At 42.5% G+C, this 23,407-nt stretch overlaps 1 protein-coding gene and 1 long non-coding RNA gene across 5 annotated transcripts in view; one reads left to right on the forward strand and one right to left on the reverse strand.

The window, feature by feature from the left end:
• Positions 1–23,407, forward strand: part of SKAP1 (src kinase associated phosphoprotein 1) — a 274,036-nt gene that overhangs the window by 88,899 nt on the left and 161,730 nt on the right. The window lies entirely within an intron of this gene.
• Positions 8,376–21,837, reverse strand: LOC121170223. Its single transcript, XR_005885937.1, has 2 exons — positions 21,668–21,837; positions 8,376–8,883 (listed from the first exon to the last, which is right to left on the reverse strand). It is a non-coding gene; the product is annotated as an uncharacterized LOC121170223 (long non-coding RNA).

The following is a 23,407-nucleotide window of genomic DNA, read 5'->3' on the forward strand; positions in this document are numbered from 1 at the left end:
TACACGCCCATCCCCTATTATTATTGATAATTTGTCTTCACGTGGTTGCCTCTGTGAGCTTTCTTTTGAGGTTAATTTTCAAGTGAAGAACCTGTGGAATGTTTGTCAATCATTTTGATTATTCTTCACTCATTTAACATCGAGGCCCAACTGTGTGCTAAATTTTAGACTAGGTATTGGGAATGTAAAACTGACCGAATCCCCAGCCACGGAGAACCTTCATTGTACTGGGAGTGATATAGTATAATATCAAGTCATGGTAACTACTTTGTAATAAAAAACTGAAGGGCAAAGAGAAAGAATGAGTAAGAAGGATGACAGTGGGTTTCTCTGTGGCAGGTGTGAAAGGAGACCGCTGAGAAGGAATCTGAATGGAGACCCAGCTGTACACTGATTTGAGGGATGAAGGCTGGAAGAAGAAACAGCAGGTGCAAAGGCACTGAGATGGAGAGGCTCAAGGACCAATCAAAAATATCTGTGTGGCTAGAGCTGCGCAGCTGAGACAGAATCCTAGGCAGTGAGGTAGAATCATGGAGGCCCTTCTACATTGCAATAAGGCATTTGGATTTTATTTTGAATATCACAGACACAACTAATGAGTCTCAAGCAAGAAACTGGCATACTGTAACTTAAATTTGTAAAGGAAAAGATAATTGTTCTTGGAAATTTTCTTATAAGAGGGACAGGAGTGGAAGAGGGGAGAGGCCAGACACAGCAGGTGTGAAGGGATACCTTAGAGAATGTGCGTCTAGATGAAAAAGAAATTAAGATTTCTAACGTGACGAGATTGTTAGTGGTATTTGTGATTTATAAATGTTTATATGTCATTCTAGTAAAAGAATTTTTTTTTCTTAAATTGGGGCAATCAAAAATTCAGAAAGTTTAAAAGATCCCAGTTCTATGTGAGAAATGGTGGTGACTGTTGGCTTCCTACGTTGTCTTTGTGAAAACCGCAATATTTTTCCCTGCTTTCATTCCTTTTCTTATCACTGTGCTGCAGTGGTTCTTCTTGCCATGAAAATGAGCAAGCACGCAGGCCCATCTGCATATAATGCAGGGTATTCAGAGACTGAAGTCACAGTCTTCACACGGAGCATTGCACCATGGCACCCACCACCACTGTGGGACGATGGCATTTATCCTCTGCCCTGAATACCCCGTCCCTGTGTTTCTATTCCTGTTTGTGCCAATCCTAACATTATTATCTAAATACCCATTTTTAATGTCTTCCTCAAGCCTGGAATCCTGCCAGGGAAGGCAGCCTCTTTTAGCTGTATTTTGTTAGCATCTGGTTTGGGAACCTCAGAGCAAATCATGCCAACCCCATTTTTTTTTTCTGTTTTCTGGAGCATCACCCGGCACCCCAATATTAAAAGAGATCGATAAAGGCTCTTCTATCATCAAACAGGGATTGGAGGCAGTGGCTTTAGAATCAGGGATGTGACCAGAATACAGATCCCAGCCGTTGGCTGTCTGTCACTTTTGACAAGGACTCCTCAGTACTCCCTTGCTGACACTTCAGGCCCTTGGGTGGAAGTGGGAGCAGAGATGGAACATTTCTCGAGTATTCTTGGAGTCCTAAATTTTGTATTTTTCTCAGTGAAGGCATGTAGCAAGTTCAACCTCTCCCTTGAAAAAAATCCATCTAAAGACCCAGCCTTGTGGGATTCCTGCAGCCTGTTTTGTGATGTCTGGCCAACGCTGCTTACAGCCAACATCATAAAATGCTAATCTTTTAAAGATTTGCTTCACCGCACACTGTGGTCAGTCCCTTTTTAGGGAGTTTGGCCACATAGTTTTTCTTTTTCTTTCCTGTTGGCTTAGGCCTTTGACTTCAAGGTATAATTGAAACTAATTGCTAAGACCGCCCCCCCCCCCCTTAGTGTGATTTCGTTTCTGTGTGAGACAGTAGAAGTGGTGCCAAGCAGGTGTGTTCTTTGCAAGTCGTTCTCATCCCCTTTTAGTAACTTCTCGTTCAGAGGCTGCGATGTTATGATGCATAAATGACATAAAGGAAAACCATCATTCCACTTCTGAGGGACTCTGATGTCCCTGTCATATCAACATAAAAAAGCGAAAACTGCTTCAGCTTTGTTTGCCCCTGGCTCTTTAACTTTTTGTGACTATTTTCCAATAGTCTCAGATCACGAAACTCTTTTGTGGTTTCAGTTTATTCTTTTTAAAAATTAACTTGAGGCAGAAAGACTCACAAATCCAGTTCTGAGAGTCAACTTGTGTAGTTTATCAACCCTATTTTACTTTTGAGTTACCCTCATTTACTTTTGAAAACGTATTTCATGATTTTAACTTTCTTACTGAAGTCTTTTCTTGGAATTTGTTAGACCTAGCAGAAAATCCCTTTTTAAAAACTTCCCCGGTGGTTTAAATTGATTGGACTAACTGTTAATATTGCCCATGCCCACTTTATAAGCTTAAGTTTGGAGTCTCAGTTACAATAGATTGATGCTAAGAAGTCAAGTAATTTGCAAACTTTGTGGGACCTTTATCATTTCCCCTTTTATCCCCTCCGAAGTCTTTTCTGTGAAAGATGGAGATGAGTGACAGTTTTCTGTTCTAGTGTTCGACTTTCTTATTTTTGTTGTTTAAAAATGATACTTTGCACATGTAGTGCTTAATGCATCTGAAGGTCTGTTGCCAAGCAGCTTGGAACCTAGGGGGCATTGTTGGATCCAAAGGAATACTGGGTTCAAGGAAGGGGCCCAGAGAAAACTTGAGAAAAATAGTGAAAGATGGAGCGTGTTTTATGATAATTAGAATAAAAATTAGATACCAAAACTTCACGGGTCAGTTTCTGTTCACACATTTAGTTTTTCCACTTTGCAAAGAAAGGGATGTATCAGATAATTAGGTCAAATCAATGATTATATATCTTTTACTCAAGTGGAAGGGACTGTAATTGTGATGAAATTCGTCTGAAGGGCAACGCATGGGGAATCTTGTCAAAGGTCATGAGTTCAAAGGGGAAATTAAGTTCAAGGTTCGGGTCCTGTTCACACACCCTCAACCCCCACCAAGAGTGAATAACAAGAAACCAAACAACCAGTATTTTTATATCATTTTGGAACAAGAATCCTGTTCAGATCTGGTTAGGGATACTTAAAGCTGTTACACCTCCTTAGTCTGCTGAAGTAGGCAGAAAGGAAAGCTGGCGTATTCACTGGCTGCTTGTGGGTTTCTGTTCCACACAAGATGCCCAGCTGCATGGAATGCAGATAAACAGCCCATCTCCAAGACATCACGTGGCCACATGGCCCCTATTGCAAATTCCTGACTTGTCTACAGGACAACAATAAAATATTATAAGTTTAAGGTTGGAGACAATGAGGTGACAGCTAAGAAAGTTGTTTGGGGGGGCGGGGTGCTCTGTCTTTTTCTCTCCCTCCTCCCCAATCTCCCCTGAATTCAGTTTCCCCTTAAACTTGACAAAGTGGAACCAAAACCCACCCTTGTCTTGGTCATTCTTCTGAAACAAAGAGTCTATTCTCTCTTTTAATGCATGTAGAGCTTCCATTAAGGTTGACCGTAAGCACTTGGAAGGGTTGAAAAAAGAGAATGCGCTCAAATCTTTTCTTTACCCTGGAATTATTTTTTAAGAGGACACACAATAAGAATTTAGTTTCACAAAGTGCTAAAAGAAAGCCCTGGCTGGGGAGATGCAGCCATAGGGCCCTGTGGCCTTGCCACATTCTGCATCCCATGTCCCCTTCTTACTCCCTCCACACTGTAAGCCTGTTCTAGGAAGTGTCTTCAGGAAAACAAAGACATGCAAGGGCAACATTACCTGACTGCTTAAAGCCAACCTGGAAAGTCCTTTGGGATATTGCTAAAATGTTTTCCCCATCAGATACAACATTTGCCGTTTCAGACGAAGACACCATTGCCAAGTGCAAATGAGAAGCACAACCGGTACAAGAAAAACTGGCTGGCTTGTGTATGTGTTGTGCAGCAGACTGGCGTTGTGTGTGGACAGGCAGCCACGCCCGCACTGGGGCCCAAGCCAAACTGGACGAAGAGCTCAAACAGTCCTTCACTGTTCAATGTGATTCATGGAACAGAGTGCAGAAATATGTCAAATATAAACACAAACAGCCAAACCCCAGATGCTGTGTCCTCCTCAGAAAGAATTTCATAGAAATAAACTCCTGCTGTAAAACAGAACAAGGAGGCGTTTGGTGAAAGCCTGCTCAGACTTTTACTCATGAATTTGCTTGTATGGATCATGTGCAGGGTTTGGATGGCCCATTATCCTGTATTTCCCTCTGAAGTGCTCTTTTTGTGTCAGAATGGACGTGATTCCGTCCCTCAACTCTAAGGTGCTTGCTGAATTTTAACAACAAAAATCTCTGACACAGGTTGTGATTGATAAACTATTTTGGAATAAATAGACCTGTGAGAGGAGAAGGTTTCAGGAAGCAGGTGCCTCACGTGGGTTTGGGAGGGAGGGAGAGGTTAAAGGGCTGAGGCAGTTTCACACGTTGGTTAAACTCTAGCAACGAAAATTTCCAGCCTGGTAAAATTTAGAAGTTCAAGGAGCAACACGGCCCTGATATTAATGACCTTTAAGGGCGTACAGAGTTCAGAGTTCATTTTCTATTTACAATATCCCTCGATGCTCCGCCCCCATGCCCTTCCCCCTTCCAAAAAAAAAAAAAGGCAATTATTTAGCACATGTGACATTCAGCTTGGCTGATTTTTCTACAGAAATAAAGACAGCGGGAAATATCGCAGTGAAGTATTGGTAATGGCCACAACTGGGGGTGCCCAGGGAGGAGAGGGGGTATCTCCTGCGCAGTTCAAAGTTCATTCTTTGTTCACATCTAATGAAAAGTCTTCAGTTATCAGGTATTTAAACCCAAATCAGCAGTTCCATATCCGTAACCTGAGCTGAGTGTTCCTCCATCTAATGGCCATGCTGCTGTGGTTTGCACTGAGTTGGGTGACACTCGATTTGTACTCCGAGACGGGAACAGATGGGCTTTCATTGTGAGACTCCGCCTGTATGCAAATGTGAACGGAGTTTCACCCGATCGCGGGGTCTGACCTGACCGTGCACATGCATTTACTCAACGTGGCTCAGCCTGGGGGGGCGGCGAAGGGGGAATAAAAAATGGCGATCGGATAGTACCAGCGGCAGGTCAAGTTTACCATCCGTCTTCCTGCGGGACTGAGGTGGCAACACAGTTATTTAGTTTCAGTGTTGATGTGCGTTGCAATAAACTCCATCATTTCACCTGTTTATGAACCCGGCCTCGTATGAGATCTCTGCAAAATCAAACAAAGCTGGCAATCAACTCTCTTGTTTCTGCGCATTCTGCGGGGATTATGGACTTTTAGAGGAAAAAAAAAAATAAAGCATCTTTATTTTTTCCCCCTGCCTTACTTACATAAATCAATATTTTCCCTCCATCCCTTTTGGTCTCTTACATTGAATTTATTAATTTCTTATTTGGAGGAAACAAAATGCATTTTCCCCAAATGCTTTTTTGTTTCAAATTAAGAAAGATGATCATTAATGTCAGAATAAACAAGCCACATTTTAGATGTCGATGAACTGTTTTGCATGTACATAGTGATGTACAGTCGCTAATAAATCTTACAATTAAACACGCAGCCTTTCATTAGGGTGAAAATATGAACAGCTGTAATCATACACATTCTATCGACAGAGAAAAATTTGGTTTCATTTGTAATTTTTCACATTGGGGAAGAATGAGAGATGAATGGGGGGAGCCCTGATTGTCTGGGTGACTGTGGGCTTTTTCTTGCCATGTGCAGAAGGACAACAAGCCAGTGTGTCTGACTCCAGGGTCTAACAACAGTGATTTGCCTCAATTTTCTTCTCTCATGAAAGTAAATTTCTCTGGGGAAACATATAAGCCTTTGGTTTTAAAAAAAAACCAAATACCCATAGGACAGACACCCCCAAACTGTAACAAATAACAAATTGATGCGTTTCTTCAGTACATCTGTTCTTTAAGGGTTTCTGTTAAATGATGTCTGGAGCTGGCATCAAAGAATTCTCGCTCAGAATGTGGCGAAAGTTGATGCGCGCAGCAAAAACTGCTTCTGGCAGTAAAAGACGCTGCTTCTGGTAGCACACACGCATCGCTCCGGGTGGAAGGAGGGCCTTTCAGGGTTGGATTTGTGCAAATGCAGGCAAAACCAAGATGGGATTCCCTCAAAGGAAAAAATAAATAAAAAAGAAAAGAAGGTGGCAAATTGTCCTGTGCCCAAAGGTTCCCTCCACCTCCTCTCCTTCCAGTCCTTATTCCAGGGTACAAGGCCAACAGAGCAGCACAGCATTTTCCAGCCATTCTGGAGAGTTGGACCTGAAATCATGCCAAATAGAAATAAATGGTCCACAGAAGAACCAGCATTTGTCTACTGGGCACCTAGTAGTAGCTGACAGAGATAATAAAGAATAAAGAGTTGCGTGACAGTATAGCAGGTATTAAAAAATGTCATACTCTTCTCCTTGGCTGTTGAAAATTGATTTGATTATCTTGCCTAGTCTCTGACTATATATTCCCAAATAGATGGGAGGTTTTAAGGGAATATATGTGTGTGCGTATGGACATATATGTATATATACATACTGACACATACATGTGCGTTTTTATTTATGGCTATAATCCTTTCCTTATACGAATAAGGATTTATGTGAATGCAGGATTTTGTATCCACATAAACCTTTGCTCATGGTGAATTATTATGGGCCACCTTAAGTTAGGGCTATCATTTATACCCTTAGAACTTTTAACTTGAGAATTGCCAAGCAGTGAAGCAGTGCTTACCAGGGAATTCAACATGCTTATTTACATTAGGAGCAGGGGACTCATATGTTCTAAGTTTAACAAGAAGCTTAACAAAGTTGGATTCTGGCATGAGAAAGATCCTGGAGACTTTTTTTTTTTTAACAGAGTGGAAAGGAAAGTGAAAATATTTACAATAAGAATATTGTAACCAAGTATTTCGAACCAGCACTTAAGGTTTGTTTGTTTTAGTGAGATGGTGTATTTTCTGAAGTATTATCTAAAACAGATTTCAAAGTCAGCAGTTTCTCATAAAAAAAAAAAATGTGGTGTTGCGAGTACCACCACGAATTGGGAAGAAACTGCTGGTGTATTTTGAAAATTGTCGTCAAAGAAAAAACCCCAAACAGCATCTGTTATCTGGAGTGAGAGCTCCCACTATCTAGAAAATGATACTCCTTATGCCTCGACGAAATCTGTGCAAGTTCATTTTCTCTAAATAATCATGTCAACAAGTACTTGTGGAAAAAAAAAAAAAAAGAGGGGGTGGCTTGAGCTCAAATAAATAATAATACCAACAAACATTTATATGGCTCTTATTACGTTCCAAGGACTCTCGTAAGTGCCTTACATATATTAACTTGTTTTAGTGTGACAAAGACCCGGTGAGGAATAGGTCCCATTTATGCCTTCATTTTACAAACGAGGGAGATGAAACTTGCCCATGTAGCTTCTCCATGGAATGGAAAACGTGGGAAATAAGGACTCAGCATTTGGGAAAGACCTTCCGTGAACTCATAATTGGATAGATGATTATCTCTGTGCCTGCCTGTGTCATATGTTGAAAGTTTATGAAGTAGTTGTATTCTGTAAAAATTGCAGAGACAAAATCAGCCCCCTGCTTGTCAGGTAGCAAGAAGAAAAGGAATAGCAGTTCTGCTCGCATCCCAGCTTGGCGCCGTTGGAGGTCCCTGGGCTTCCTCCGGACACCATGCTGGACATCCGAGTGAGTGCCACTTCTCAGGGAAGCTCCCTGGGGTGGGAGGGAGAGCCGGAATGCAGGGTCTGGCCTGGGAATAACTCGGATACTTTCGCTAACTTGACCTTGTCTAGGCTGCCACTCTGAGTGTTTGAGTGTCATCCCCTAACCCCTGCCTTCCTTTCTGCTTTTTTTTTTCCCCTGTTCTCTTTGGTTAGCTCAGTTCTACCTTTCAAAGGATGAGTAAAGAAAGATTAGGCAGAAGAAAAGGTCTTTTCCTATAGATTCTTTTTAAAGATCAATTTTTCATTGGGTCTTAGTGTACCAGGGACTGTGTTGGGATCCATTCCATTTACAAGGAATCGAGAGGGTGAACCCCGGTCTGCCCCCTGCACTCAGTGGAGGTGTCCACTGGGTCGGCTGGACACAAGGGGCCGGGGGAGCCACCTTGTGGCTGGAAGAAGACCCAGCAGCCTCCCCAACTCCAGTTCTGTTCTACTCAGGGAGGCGACGAGGTGAAGGTAGCCCAGAGATAAATCAGAAATATCAATCACTAAATATTTGTGGAAAATGGTAAGGGATATAAATAGAATCTATAACTACAATAACACTGAAGCTGTAGCTGTAAATATACATTATCCTCTTTAATATGACACAGAGGAGATTGAGATCGGAGAAATTATTAAGATCCGCACCAAAAGAGAAAGAAAGAAAAAAAAAGGGAAGAATGAAAACATTTAAGTTAAAATTATGTTCATTTTGTAATTCAATAAAGAAATCCCAGAGACATATTTTTAAATTTAATGTTGTTTTCTAAAGCACAGAAAAAGCCCCACAGACATCTGTTTGCATACATTGTGTGTCAGGCAACATCAGATTTGAATGGAATTTATCTAAATTTTATATGCATGGCTTGATGTAAATTGAAATAAATTGTACAGCATACTCTGCGTGGACATATTGGTTTTTCCATCGCTGCTTGAACTTTTAACCCCAGGGCCTGAGCGGTCACACGTTGACCTGTCTGAACTCTGCTGGTAGCTCCAAGTGTGGAAGGCTGACCTTGCGTCCATGGCAACCATGAAGTAGGGTCCATGACTGTTCTCTCCCTTTCTCTGTCTTTTCTCCACACTCCAAACAAAACAAAACAAATTAGTATATTCTTGCACAGCCAGTCAGTGTAATCCTGGAATGGTTTTACCAAATGCATTTTTGCCCCAAACGTAAGCTCTGAGCAAAGCTTTTTCAGCCTGCTTGTCAGATGTTAATGAAAGTTTGAAATGAAAGCCTTTATAAAAGTTAATGGAAAAGACCCCTTCCTGGGACACATTCAGTTTGCTTGTCTAGTATTATAATAAAATATACTTGCCATACCCATATATTAAGTGATGTTGCTATCGGTGTGGTATGCATGCAGATGGAAATGATACTGTGTGGAAGTTTAGCATAATCCTTTACTGGTGGACTTGAAGCAACACTTGGGTAAGCTCTCACTGCACACATCCAAACCGACATTTTCCTAGTTCAGGGATATGTCTGCAAGAAGCAAGTGTTAGCCATGGAAAGTTCAAATCAGTAGAATAGGGTGAAGTTTCCATTGTGATTAAGGTCTTTTTATACTTCTGATTTGTTTTAATTTAAATGATTGGTCTTTCAGTTCATGTATTAGGAAAGTATCTGTAGTTGTGGTAGCATGATTTTTAAACTAAAGTTTAAAATCTATTTATAGAATAACGTGTGACTATTCATATATTAATGCAAAAGTATTTGTGGAGTACTATATGACTGATTTTAACTAGGTGTTGCAGGGTGATCCCAAAAACAAACAAACAAACAAAAACCTTATATGCTTAGTCTTAAGGGAATATTAGAGAATGGTTGCAATTCCTTGATAGAATGCAATACTTAGAAACTAGAGAACAGTTAAGCAGCAATGACAAATGATAATTGTTTAAAATTGGATACCAGCATGGCATAATGGAGTGACCCACTTGGGGAGAATGAAGAAACTTCTCAGGAACAAGGTCTTAGAACAGGTGGTACTGTACGGCCAGAAGACAGCCATCCTAAGGCTGTGAGGTTTCACAGAAGAAGCCAAACCTGATGCTGTGAATGTGCAAGGATGCATTCTGGTTGGGGGAGGAGGGAAGAAGTGACTGGAGCAAAAGGGCTCCACAGCATAGGGAGTAGCAGGTGTCTTTGCTTATAGGCTCATCTGCTATCACTTTAGATCTTGGAGCATACATACCTCAGGTATTTTTTTTCTGAAGTGATAAAGTGTAAAAGAAAGAAGGAAGGAAGGAAGGAGGAAGGAAGGAAGGGAGAGAGAGAGAGAGGAAAGAAGGAGAGAAGGAAAGGAAGAAAGAAAATAAGGTTGTCTGGTTTGGGTTATAGGAACTTGAGCTGTCTTTGTTGTTGTTAAAGAATAAAAGTAATATTCTAGAAGTTTGAGGCAGATACTTGGAAATCACAGCTCTGCCACCAGTTGCCCTTCGGCAGGGATTGATGGTCACGGGGAGTAATCAGATGGAACCCAGGTTCCCACTAAGAGCGGTTGTGAGGTGGCTGAAAAGCAGCCACAGAAATGGCACAAGAAGGACCTGCTTTGTCAGACAGTGTTGAACATTAAAAAGGCAGTGCAGCGTGGGCAGGGCACGTCCGGATATTCCCAGGCTGCCTCGAGGAAGCCCCAGGACCTAGGGAAGTCAATGTGTCTCTGCCGGCCAGAATTCTTGCACACACAAGAGTAGAAACTTCTAGCAGGGACTTATACCAGGTACTAGTGTCCTAAACACTGTTTTGTTTTTCATTCACATGACCACATTATCAGCTGAGCTAGGATTGCTCCCAGTTTCCAGATCAGATCTCTGAGGCCTCTGTCTTTTCCAGAGTCACACCCAAGTCATCCAGTAATAGAAGACTTCCCATGGTTCGTGGGCTACACCAGGGATCTGCAAGCTTTTGCTGGCATCGGCCACACACTCAGTTCTTTAGGCTTTATACACATATAGTCTCAGTAGTGGCTGCTGCATGCAGCCATGTGGCAGCAGCCTTAGACAATAGGATTTGGGGGCTGTGTGCCACTAGGATGCTTTTAACAGACATTCCGAATCTATAACATTTGCATTTGTCCCAATTATTAAGCTTTGTTTTTTACAAGCCATTTAAAAATAAATGTGAAAGCCTATCTAAGCTTGCAGGCCAAGCGGAAACAGGAGTGGGTCACACTTAGCCTGTGAGCCACAGAGGGTATCCTGTGCCCTATACCCATCCTGCTGGTCAAGGTCTACAGTAAGGACCTGACTGACTTAAGTTAAAAAGTTTTTAACTCAGTGATTCTCTTAGCTTCAAAGGTAACATGACCACTTTCTATTTGATACTATGTACTGGGGTAGCCTTTGGCTTTGCCACTAACTGGTGGTTAAAACACCTGCATTGCACATCAGAGCAGCTGTGCTTTCAACCTCTGATTGACGCTTCCTGCTAATGTGAGTTAGGCAAGGCAGTGGTGATGGCTCAAATGATTTGGCTCCTGCCACCTATATTCCCTTGGCTGTTGCAAACATCTGGGAAGTAACCCAGAACATGCAAGTGCTCTCTCTCTCTCTCTCTCTCTCTCTCTCTCTCTCTCTCTCTCTCTCTATCTGCTTCTCAAGCAATAGAGATAGATGTAAGACTTGAAAGTAGCATCCCTTGAGTTTGAGAAAAATCACACTAAAACTATCTCAGAAGGATGAGCAGATCCCTCTACTTAACGGGTATTTTGAGATTGAGATGTCATGTTCTTTTTTACCCAGTCCTTTTGCAGTAATAGCTTTTCCTGTCAGGATTGTGATTCTGATATCAAGCTTAAGTGTCTTCAGAGGCAGCAGGAGCCCATTTGCTGCAGTGTGGTAGAAATGGAAATGAGCTTGGTCCCAGCATGATGGCTCAGTGGCTAAATCTTCACCTGCAAGCACTGGGATTCCCATAAGGGCGCCAGTTCATGTCTTGGCTGCTCTACTTCCCATCCAGTTCTCTACCTGTGGCCTGGGAAAGCAGTCTAGGATGGCCCAAAGTCTTGGGACCCTGCACTCATGTGGGAGACCTGGAAGAATCTCCTGGTTTCAGATCAGCTCAGCTCTGACCATTGAAGCTATTTGGGGAGGAAACCAGTGGTTGGAAGATCTTTTTCTGTTTCTCGTTACCTCTGTAAATCTGACATGCCTTTCCAATAAAAATAAATAAACCTTTAGAAAGAAAGAAGTAGTGATGAGCTTGCTAACATCTCCACCACCTTCCAGAGACACTTCACCACCTTCAGCAGAAGGTAAAAGTTACCCATCCTTCTCCAAGGCTGTTACTGTTGACCCATCTAGATTGATAATAACTTTCAAAAAAATTTCCCTCCCCAAATATTTTTATCCCTCGTGTATGATAGGACCAAGAATTGGAAAGACTAAAGACCTCTTTTCTTTGTAAAGTTTAAGTTCCCAAAAATGCATGTGCAAGAAGTCCTGTAAATGTCATTACTACCTAAAGCAAGTATTTTTCAAGGAGCTGTATGCTGAACTCCTAACTGTTCTAGTCCCGTGGTACTGGGACATTACAGGAAATGCAGCAAGTCATCTCGTCATTTCAAGTCAAGTGACTGAAATGGCTGAATTTTGAAACTCTTCTTCCTGCAGTTTTAAGGTTCACAGGCACAGCGCAGTTTACATCTCTTTCCTTAGCATCTGCTGAGGTGGTGTGATAAGAAGAAAGCGTGAACTCTGTCATGCAGCCTGGGGTTCCTTGTTATTATCCCAGTCATAACCTGGGCATTTGAACTCCTGAATGGGCACCTTACAGTTTTCCAACCACTGATTATTTTATAGATGCAAGAAAATATCCCCTTATTATCAAACAGCTTGCTTGTTCTAAATATGATGAGCTCCGAGGACTGTATTTTATGCTCTGAAGCAACCATGAGAGTAAGTTATTTAAGATTTCCCTCCCCCCCCCAAGCTTTTGTCTTTTATAAACCTTATGTTAGAAATGAAACAAAAACACCTAGTGTTAGCATAGCTGGCATTGTGGCACATTTGATATAGCCACTGCCTGCGGCACTGGCATTCCATGTAGATGCCAGTTTGAGGCCCAACTGCTCCACTTCTGATCTAGCTCCCTGCTCATGGCCTAAGAAAAGCAGCAGAAGATGGCCTGAATGCTTTGGTGCCTGTGCCCATGGGAGACCTGGACGAAACTCCTGGCTCCTGGCTTCAGCCTTCCCCAGCCCTGACTTTTACGGCCATTGGGTAATGAGCTAGTAGGTGGAAGATATCTCTTTATCTTTCCCCTTCTCTCTGTAACTCTTTCAAATAGAAAAAAAAGAAAACTAACATTAGCACATGTAGGATTTTTGACATAAGATGGTCTTGTATCCTCAAAGCCAGAGAAACATGGAGGAGGCAGGCATATCCAAGTCTCTCCTGTGTGTGCTCACCATGGTCTTGGAATATTCCCTCTGCAATTCTGGATGTAGAGTTATAGCAAGACCATATGACCAAGTGCTCTCTGTAAGTAAAATGCTCAGCTACTTACAACAAGGAAACTCCCTTCCGACCAAGATGTGTCAGGACAGCTGGGCTGGGCTGCCCCTCACATGATAACTTTTTAGCATAACCAAAAAGGCAAATCTGAAATTGTTGGTGAAGTGAAACTCCCAAGTATCTGTCTGCCCCCACTGCTACCTTAAGAAAGACTTTGCTGTCTTCAATGACATCTATTTCAGGAACGATCCATGATGAGGCTAGCCAGGATGTCTGTTTTTTCTTTTACTTTGTACTTAACAGATTTATCTACCCTACCATTTTAGTAATCTTTAAAGACTTAAAATATTCTCAAGGTATAGCGTTATTAAAACTTTAAAATGTAAGATAAATTTTAAAATGCAAAAATGCCGCAAACATAATTCATGTTGTTGTTGCTGTTTTGAAGTCCCTAAGGTTTGCCTTTTTCTAAGCGTTGTCAAGCAGGTGTTTCTAAACCTTTGTCCTTCCCTGGACTCTGACACCTGCAGGACCTAGCTCAACGTGCGTCACTCTGTGCAGGCTTCCAGGGGAGTGCCTCACGGTGCCTGCCCTAAGGTGAGCAGCCTCAGAGGGCCGAGAATTGACAAGTTTAACTTAAACCCGCACCTGCGTGAAGCAAAATCAGTAGTGCCTGCACTGCCCTTGCAGATTCTCAATGAAATGTAGAGTCTGTGAGAGATGAAAGAAGGCATGCCTCTACCTCCTGTGAGTAAAACTCCATAGTAGTGAAAGATACCCAAAGGCAGTGCAATGTGATGCAGACCTAAAAAGCACCCTGATGGCACACTGATTGCCTTTAAGCTTCGCCTTTAAAGGAAGAGTTTGCGTTCTTTCACTCTCTGCAAAAAGGAGGCAACTTCATTCAAGATGTCGTAACAGTGTATTAGTGGTGACTGATCAATTCCTGGGTATGGTTTAGTTTATACCATACCTTAGCCACCTGCAGCACTTGATGGGGAAGTACTCAATTAGCTTATTGGGTAATACAGAGTATTCTAACATGGTTTATGTGGGGGTCAACAGGAATCTCATGTCATAACTTTAGCAAGTCCACGTGTCTTTGGTCCTTCGCTTTGAAGTTGTTGAGCACTGTCAGATAATTTTTATTTCCTATTATTTTAGCACAAAATCAAAGCAGCATGGTTTTTAACTGTGTTTTATGGTAAATGATGATTTTTAAGTAGTTCTCTTGCAATGATGGGATGTCCTCTAAGCTGCTGCCCAATGCCAGTTGTACCACCCAAGATCATTGTTACGTTCCTACCATGAAGAAAACTGGGAGTCATGGGGTCCAGAAGGAAATTTGGAGAAATTCAGATTCAATTAAAATACACTCATGCATTGTTGAATGGCGGGACATGTCCTGAGAAATGAGTCATTAGGTGGTTTTGTCATTGCATGAACATCAGAGAACATACCTACCCCACTGCAGGACAGCTGGGGTGGACATCCCAGGAAATGTAATGTTACAGAACCGCTATCACATATGTTGTCTGTAGTTGACTGGAATGTTGTCATGCAGTGCGTGACTGTGCTCATTGCGTCTCGACCGTGGACAAAGGATGATGCTAGATATTGAGGGGATCTAAAGTGAGAAGATTGGCAATTGTGCTGCATGTTTGTAAGTTACTAAGAGGCTGGTAGAAAAAAAGAAGGGAAATCAAAGTTTCTGCTAATCTTTCAGGGGAACATTTTCATTAGCTTGAAAATAGTGGATGTGTGATCTTAGGGAGCCAGAAGTGAGTGAACAAGTAGTGAGAAATTGTAGAAGCTGTGGGCAGGTGCCACCTAAAGAAAACAGGCTGGTGAAGAGAAGGGGAAGGCCAAGTAGCAGGAGGGAAGAGGAACTTGTCTGGTTATGGTTTTCTTTTAGTAGAGGAGAGATTCTAGCTGATGTTCTAGCCGCTGAGAAGGAACTGATTTGAAAAGGCAGTGACTGTTCAGGTCCTGGAAGAGTGGACATGGGTCACTGGATACTACTGAAGGAGCCGTTTGGATAACAGGAGAGGCACTCACTCCTTAGAGGAAAGGGATTCAATGAAGGAGAGTGAAGTCATTTGCCCAGAGTAAGAACAAAGTGTAGGGCTGGGAATCGGAAGTGCAAGTTTAAAGAGGCCACTGCAGAAAAGAAATGGAGCTAAGCAGTTGTCAGTACACAGTGAGAATCGTCTCAAGGTAAACACACGAATCGTTAAATGAAGAATTTGCAGAGGAACATAATGGTAGGAGCTTCTGATCCGTTTCATTCTGATCTGAGGCCACTCTGGGTATGAAGCCTCATATGGAACTGTCTCCAGTCTTGGGAGACTCCAGGACCCAGTTCTCAGAGATTTCCCATGACAGACACAAGGTGAGTAGGTGTTTCTGGCCTCAGAAAATGCCAGAGACACATTTGACATTGAGACATTGAACACACAAAGAGAGAATCAGCCAGGAACGTTCATCCTACTGTAGCTCACCTTCATACTCTGCAGTTATTTCAAAAAGGACTTGAATGAGCCCAGCACGGTAGCCTAGTGGCTAAAATCCTTACCTTGTATGTGCTGGGATCTCATATGGGCACCAGTTTGTTTCCTGGCTGCTCTACTTCCCATCCAGCTCCCTGCCTGTGACCTGGGAAAACAGCAGAGGATGTCCCATAGCCTTCAGACCCTACATCCACATGGGAAACTCCAGGCTTCTGGCATCGGCTTGGCTCAGCTCTAGCCATTGAGGCCACTTCAGAAGTGAACCAGCAGGTGGAAGATGTTTCTCTGTCTCCTTCTTTCTGTAAATCTGACTTACTTTCCAATAAAAATAATCTTAAAAAAAAAGACTTGAAACATGAGTTCTACAAGTATTCCTGGACCTAACTTTCATCCTACCCCTTGCATTTGAAACCATGCCATGAGCTCCAGCTACATGGGGTTGTTTACCCAAGCCCAGTCCTGTGCCTTTCCCACCCCCTCCATCCACCCACTCATCTCTCAAGGCCCTGCTCAAGCTCTGTCTTCTCTTCACCATCTCCTGCTTGTCCCAGCAGATTGGATCCAGCCCATCCCTGCCTTACATATTACTCATGTAATACCTCTATGACAGCCATGATTGCCATTGGCCTTGCACTATATTCCTCATATACTATGGCTTCTCCAACACATTGAGGAGCTGTCTAAAGCAAAATTCGTTGCGTCTCAGCTATTTTTATGTCCCTCACACATTTACACAGATATTAGCTATTCTGTAAGTGTCACATTGCTTCCCCTCTAGAATGTGGGTAGGTGGGCCGGATTTTCAAATCAGAGATGGGTCTATCGGTCATGTCCTAAAGAACGTTGAGATCACAGCAGTCTGTTGGGCCACAGTGGGCCTTAATGCTTCGTGGGACAGTCCCCTGCCTCCTCTCCCTTCATGGATGGCATCCAGAGATTTTCCTTCCTTACACATCAGAAAGACTGAGGACTATGACACCGTGGTAGGTAGATCCAAGACAAGCATCCACTTCCCCCTGCAGCGTAACCTGTGAGTACCTGAGCAAGTGGTGGACGGGACGATGACACCACAAGGACAAATGAAAGAGATGGCAGGAACGTTAGAGAACGGGAGGAGGCCATCAACAAGGGCATGTGCCATTGTGTATGCTACAACCCAGGAAAGAGAACATGGCCGCAAAAGCAAGTGCACGTGAGAACTTCTATCCCTTTGGCTACTGAAATAGGGCTCCTGCTGAAATGTCAACAATCATGATCACCCCCACGAAATGAAAATGCCCAGCCTCACCCAGAGCTTCTCAGAGAATCCCAAGGTACTTTATAAATAATAAATACGAATGTTCCTTCCTTTATGCAATGCCCTGATGTTCTCCACACACAGACGCTGATTCTTGATGGCCAAAATCCCCGCTACCCTCACCCTACCAATGAACATTCAATATTTTTGTGTGTGTGTGTTGGATCACAATTTTTTTTTCTTTATAAAAGCCCACTCTATTGTAAGGTCTACAGTGTATACTATTTGTCTTCTAACATATGCTACACTCCTCCCCCTCACTTCCCTTCCCCCACTAACATGGAAAGTGAATTCAATTAGATTGAAGACAAAGAGTAATTGCATTGGAAAATAGAAAAAATATCTCATCCCAGAGTGATTAAGCTCTTTACCTTTTAGAAGGAGCTTAACTCTTTCATGAAAACAGCGTTCCATGTGATAAAGGAGTTGCTAAATCAAAGTATGGTGTCTCCATGCGCATTCTTCGGTCCCCAGGGAGCTTTTGGTTTCAAAACGATAGTTTACTCTTTATAAGATGTCTAAGAATTATAAAATAAAAGCTTAAACATTTAAAGAGTTGTAAAATTTTATCTTTTAACTATGCTTATTTTACAGTAAGTGCCTAAAATCTGAAGCTTACTCTGAACACTTAGATTCTGGAAAGTGAATTTAACCCTTCCTTTTGCTGGTCTGTGTTTTCAGCAGCTTAATTTTGGGAGCCCCTTCCACCTGTTCCTTCAGAATTAGCGCAGTCAGAGCCTACCTTACCCATGTTCCCAAAACATCTTCACTTTAACAGGTTGTTTGTTGGTGTTTTTTTTTTTTTTTTAAGATTTATTTATTTTTATTGGAAAGTCAAATTCACAGAGGAGAGACAGAGAGCAAGATCATCCCTCTACTGGTTCACTCCCCAGGTAGCTGCAAAAGCTGGAGCCAGGAACTTCTTCCTGGTCTCCCATGCAGGTGTGGGGTCCCCAAGACTTTGGGCCATCTTTCCCAGGCCACAGGGAGCTGAATGGTAAGTGGAACAGCCAGAGCACAAACCTGTGCCCGTATGGGATCCTGGCACATACAAGGTGAGGATTTAGCCACTAGGCTACCTCAACAGGTCCTGTTGCTGCTGCCTATACCATTTTGCAGAATGGTGACAAAGTGCCCTAGTGAGATTCTACAGAAGAAGGCTCCGTTACTTTAGATGGTCAGTATTTGGGGTAGCCAAGAAGACTGTCATATCAGAAATATGTTTAAGGTGGGGTACATTGTGTCAACTCCAGGGGAAACTTGAGATGAATCTAGGATAGACAGGTGAGATTTTCAGGTCTGGGGGTGTGCAACAAGCGAAAGAGATCTCTCTGAGATAGGGAAACAGGTTCAGAAGCCTGGAACTCAGAGATCTCCCTTCTTAGGCCTTCCTGTCCTGTGTTGTTCAGGCATTTCACGTCTATCAGTGCAGTGTGGCTTGAGCAGGAGTGTCAAGCTGGGTCTGTTCTGATATCTTAAACGGTCCTTTCTAACGGTAAAGGTCTATAGGTCCAATCCCATAATTCCTGTAACCAATAAAATGTACATTCTTTTGGTCATGTTTGCAAAAACTTTAGTACTACCAGTTGGTTGCATGGTTTTCACTTGAATTCCCCACAGGAGTATGAATTTTTCTCTGTTGAGTGGTGCCTACACTGTGCTGTATACACCTTTGATCATTGATGAAACCTTAATTGACTAAAGATTAATTGGGAGGTAGGTCTGATTGTAAAGGGTAAGCAAGGGAATCAAAGTTAAAAGCTTCTTTTATAAGTTGTGTATCCGTATCTGACTGTATAATCTGGCCTTATCCCCTTCCTAACGAAGCTGATGGCATCAGTGGTATTTACGAGATCATATGGATTATTCTTTGAGATTTGTTAGTGGAAGTCACCCATAAATCCATCCCAATATTAGTATCTCCGTTTTTACCTATGCCTCATGAAACCTGCTGTAGATAGGCTGGATCCATTTATTTATATGTACTTAGTTTGTTACCCTCAGCAAAATGTGTGTCATGATAAATCCTTTAAAATAATTATACACGTTAACCAGGATTAGAGAAAACTGATGGAGTAGGTAAAAGAGCAATACAAACTGCCATCTGTTTGGGTCAGGGAATCAAGTAAGTTTAAAAGTTCCCAGCAAAACATTTTTGTCGGTCAGCAGCAAGGTGGGAGAGGGAGGGGGCCTTTTGGGCTTGAGAAGGGTCATTCTCCGGGTGGTCTCAGAGTTCGGCTCGCCTTCAGAGAAACAGAAGTAGAACATGCAGGGCTCTAGTTATGCTAACCAAAGCTGATAAAATGCAGATGATGGCCTTTATTCTGAGTATTTTATAATAGCACCTTTTCCTCCAATAAAACAGAGTGTTGTTACCTTCCCCCAAGTCTAGACTGGAAGAGTACCAGCTGATGGTGGTGGGCTGGAGGGGAGAGGGGCGTGTATCCCTCCTTGCTGCCTCCATCAACCTTTCCTTACAGCAGGAGCTGAACAAAACCGACCACTTAAATGCTCAAGAGTCACTCCTTAGGGAGTCTTAGTTCAACCTGAGTATTTGTAAACTTAGGGTAGATGTATATAAATATATATGTATATATACCGCCCCACACACATGCCAGAAATATGTGTGTATATGCATGTATACATTTACATATACATTCTAGCAACATAACACGGCGTTTAGGAACAGTTAACAATGTTGAAGGAATATTACGTGCTCTTATTTCAGTTATGGGTATGACTTGTCCAGGACTTTGAAAGTATTTTTTTATATCGTAACTGTTTTTTTCAAACAACAACAACCTTGCTCCATTTTCCTTTTCATTTTTGAGCTGTTTGCAGCCCCTCTCTGAATAGTGAGAAACAGTGCAATTAATTTTCTCCAGCGCAATCATGCATAGATTTAATAAGCATCCGAAGGTAAAATCCATCTGTAAAGTATGCGTTGCATGCTAAATTACTTCTCTTCTGTGTTTTTTTTTCTTTCCAAACCTTAATTAATTGAAGAAAAAAAATGTTTATTAAAGTGGGAACAGGCTGGGCTCTGGCTCTCCGTCCCTGGTTCAAAAGTTCATACAATTCCCTGAAGGCTCATCTGAGTGTGTGTATGTCTCTCACAATCTTTCTTTCTCTGTATCCATAGCAAGGATGAATGTCTACAAGAGGTGTTGGATTTTATTCCCAGGATCAATTTTAATAATCTGGACTTGAGTGAACTAATGTGTGTGTGTATGTAGCTATGTATGCATTATAGCTGTTTACATAAATAAACATGCCCACATCACCACATGAATGTGTTGTTTACCCATTCTATTGCTCAGAATAAGAACATGCTTGCAGTGTCATCTTTGAACAGAATGCAGACAGAAGGCAGGAAGTATAATTCTACAGGTGGATCTACACAGGAAATGAAAGGAATTGCTTATTAAAATAAGCTTGGTCTTTATGGGTAAACTTGGACTTTCTGGATATGGCATCTACCCAGAAAGAGAAATATTTACCCATAAGCAGACAAGTGGGAAAAAAAAAAAACAAAGGAAGGGACCCACTCCTGTGAGATGTTTTGGGGACCAAAGACAGTTCCTGAGCTGCAGCCAGCTTCGTGGAACCTGGGTGAAAACGAGCAAGTGCATTGTAAGAGGAGAACGCCGTCTCTCATGATTAACTCACAACATTTTCAGTCCATCTCCATTGCTTACCTAGGATGTCCTGATCTTCCTTTGTTTTCTCAGAATGTTGCTGTCTTCTCCTTAAGCATTGGCTATGATTTTTAAATCCTCGCTTTTTAGAAACAGAAATACACGTTGTCGCTTCCATCCCAACTCAAGTTCCTCTTGTTTACTGGGAGGCTAGCTTTGTCCTTTAGCACAGAGACGATTTGCACATCCGCATCCGGATTCAAGCGTCTGTGGCATAGGAAAGCGGTGTTGCACTTGACTGTGAGCTCGCTGATTGAATTGCCCTTTCCTTCACCCAGCTGCTTCTCACACTGCGCAGTGCTCCTGTGGGAGCCTGGCAGAGGGCTTCCTACAGGTTGTCTCAATCTCTCCCGGGACCCTTGTACGAGGTACCTAAAACCGCCGGCTTGCCATTCATGTTAACTTTTTAAAGTAGACATTTAAGTTAGAAGGGAAGAAAAACCAACTAGCAAGGAAAACATTTTAGTTTTGTAAATGCAGCCATGATCACACTGAGTTATTGTTGTGAGCTGAGCCACAGGGACGCTCCTGGAAAGAATCGGGGGCATTCAACATTACATTTTTCCCACCCCTACCCCAACGTGTCCTGTCGCTATTACCTGTTGGCACACGCACACCTGGGTCACTTTTGAAAGCTTGTGAATCAAGAGCTAAGATCACCGGATAGCAATGACATTGGGTGCCTTGGAACTCAAAGGCTGCCCACAGTGGACGTGTACTTTGCAAGGCATCTGTTGATGTATGTGTTCAGCAGATCATCACCCCACGCCCCAAAATACTGTGACACGTGGATGAATCTCACTAGCGCTTTCCAAACCCATCTTTGTTTAGACTTCCATGGAAACGCTGGCACCTACAGTTGTGGGGCCTCCACACATGACATGCATGTAAACAACATACCTTTGAAAGGAGGCTGTGTGGGCCCTTTCTCCTACATGCCTATGTCCCTGTTGGTCGTAGATTGGTGTCCTTTGTGAGCTATTCTGTGACATTTCAGAACCATTGCGCTCGGCAGAAAACTCGCAGTTGTGTTTCTTTAGCTGACACCGTGGCACTTGCTCTCGAAATTGCTAGTTAGAAAAAAAAATTGTTGAGGCCAGTGGCTGTAATCAGCGTTGTTGCTGTCTGTTTCCTCAGACTAATAGCAGAGCGATCCGAGTCGGAGAGTTCAAACAGAGGTTATCTTTCCCAGGTAGCATCTCGTCCAACGAGAATTTGATTTTTTTCTATAGGACTTTACTCCATTAGATTAATGAAATTTCAATGAGAGGCTGGCGCCCCCTGAAGCTTTGTTAAGAAAACAAATGGTGATTCCGTAGGTGTGACAGCTTGCTTGGAGAGTTACGAGAAGGTGAATACATGCCCACAGTCCAGGCAGCCTGGAACACATTGATCTCTATTTAAAGCACCAATCGGATTTTTGTTAATTATAAATGATTGATCTGTAGCCTTTTCCTCCCTCTCCTCGTCTGTGTGTGGTTCCCCCCACCCTCCCCAGCTTAGAAGTCCTTTGCATGCTGAGTGCGGAGCTTTTTGTTTAAAGGGACAATCAGAGAGAGCAAATGATAGCAGTCCCCAGCAGCGATGCCATTGTGAATGTCATTGTCAGACCATTCTCGCTCTTCATTCCGGCGAGGTGAGCCCGGAACTGGCTTCCAGACCCACTCCATGTTTCCTCTTGGCTCAGCTCATCGCTAAAATACAGGATTATTTTAACATCATTACTACTAGAAGTTAGACTAATCGTTACGTACTAGTATCTCATTACTACTTGTCATTAGACTAGTATTGGAGAAACTGCCATTGTTGTGTTTGAAAACCTGACTTGTCTTCTCAATGGAATGCCGGCGTTTAACTGAACCCCGTAAGAAGCAGAATGTGATGTGTGGCCAGGCAGCAACAGGAGGAGCAAAGGGAGCCGCTCAGACCTTGAATCTTAATTTGCAGGCATCTAGGAATTCAGTCGCCTTTCAGCATGGCCACAGAACAGTTTTGGAAGAGTGTTTGGGAGTGGTGCTGTGCTGGATTCCTGATAGTGCATTGTTCCTGATAGCTACTTTCCACACGTGCTTCTAGGGAACACAGGGAAGCAGCCCCGGCTTCCTCATGCACCTGTCTTCAGTGCTGATATCTGAGCATTCGAAGTGTTTACTTATTGAGTACAAAAGCATAGTTTCTTCTCTGTTATTTATCACAAGGCCATTATTTACACAAGATGCCTTACACAGTTCTTTGGAGACATTCACAAAAATTATAACACAAGGAGTACAAACATTCGTGTTATTAGGTTGAAAAGCACATTGCTTTCACACTTCTCTTAGTAGAGTTTGATGAATGTGTCTTTTTTTTTTTTCTTTTAGGCTGAATCCTTACATAAGAAACTTGCCCCCAAAAGTTTTTAAATTTTTATTAGATCTGAGGTATTGGGCTGGGGGGAGAGGGTGCAATTTTAAATAATCAATGCAGTGCTCCAGAGACTTTGTTAGCCCAAGGGTCTCAAAATCGTTAGGGGTTTGCAGTGGCAGTTTTCTATGCAGTCAGGTAGATGTGAGGGGTGTTACCTCGTTTTCTTTGAACATCCTGGAACTTGGCTCAACTTTCTAAGCAGTTGCTCTCTTGTCACTGTACGGGCTCAACTCT

This window comes from Ochotona curzoniae, unplaced genomic scaffold (genome assembly GCF_017591425.1).
Source record: "Ochotona curzoniae isolate NIBS_2020 unplaced genomic scaffold, NIBS_Ocur_1.0 scaffold_2453, whole genome shotgun sequence".
Lineage (NCBI taxonomy): Eukaryota > Metazoa > Chordata > Mammalia > Lagomorpha > Ochotonidae > Ochotona > Ochotona curzoniae.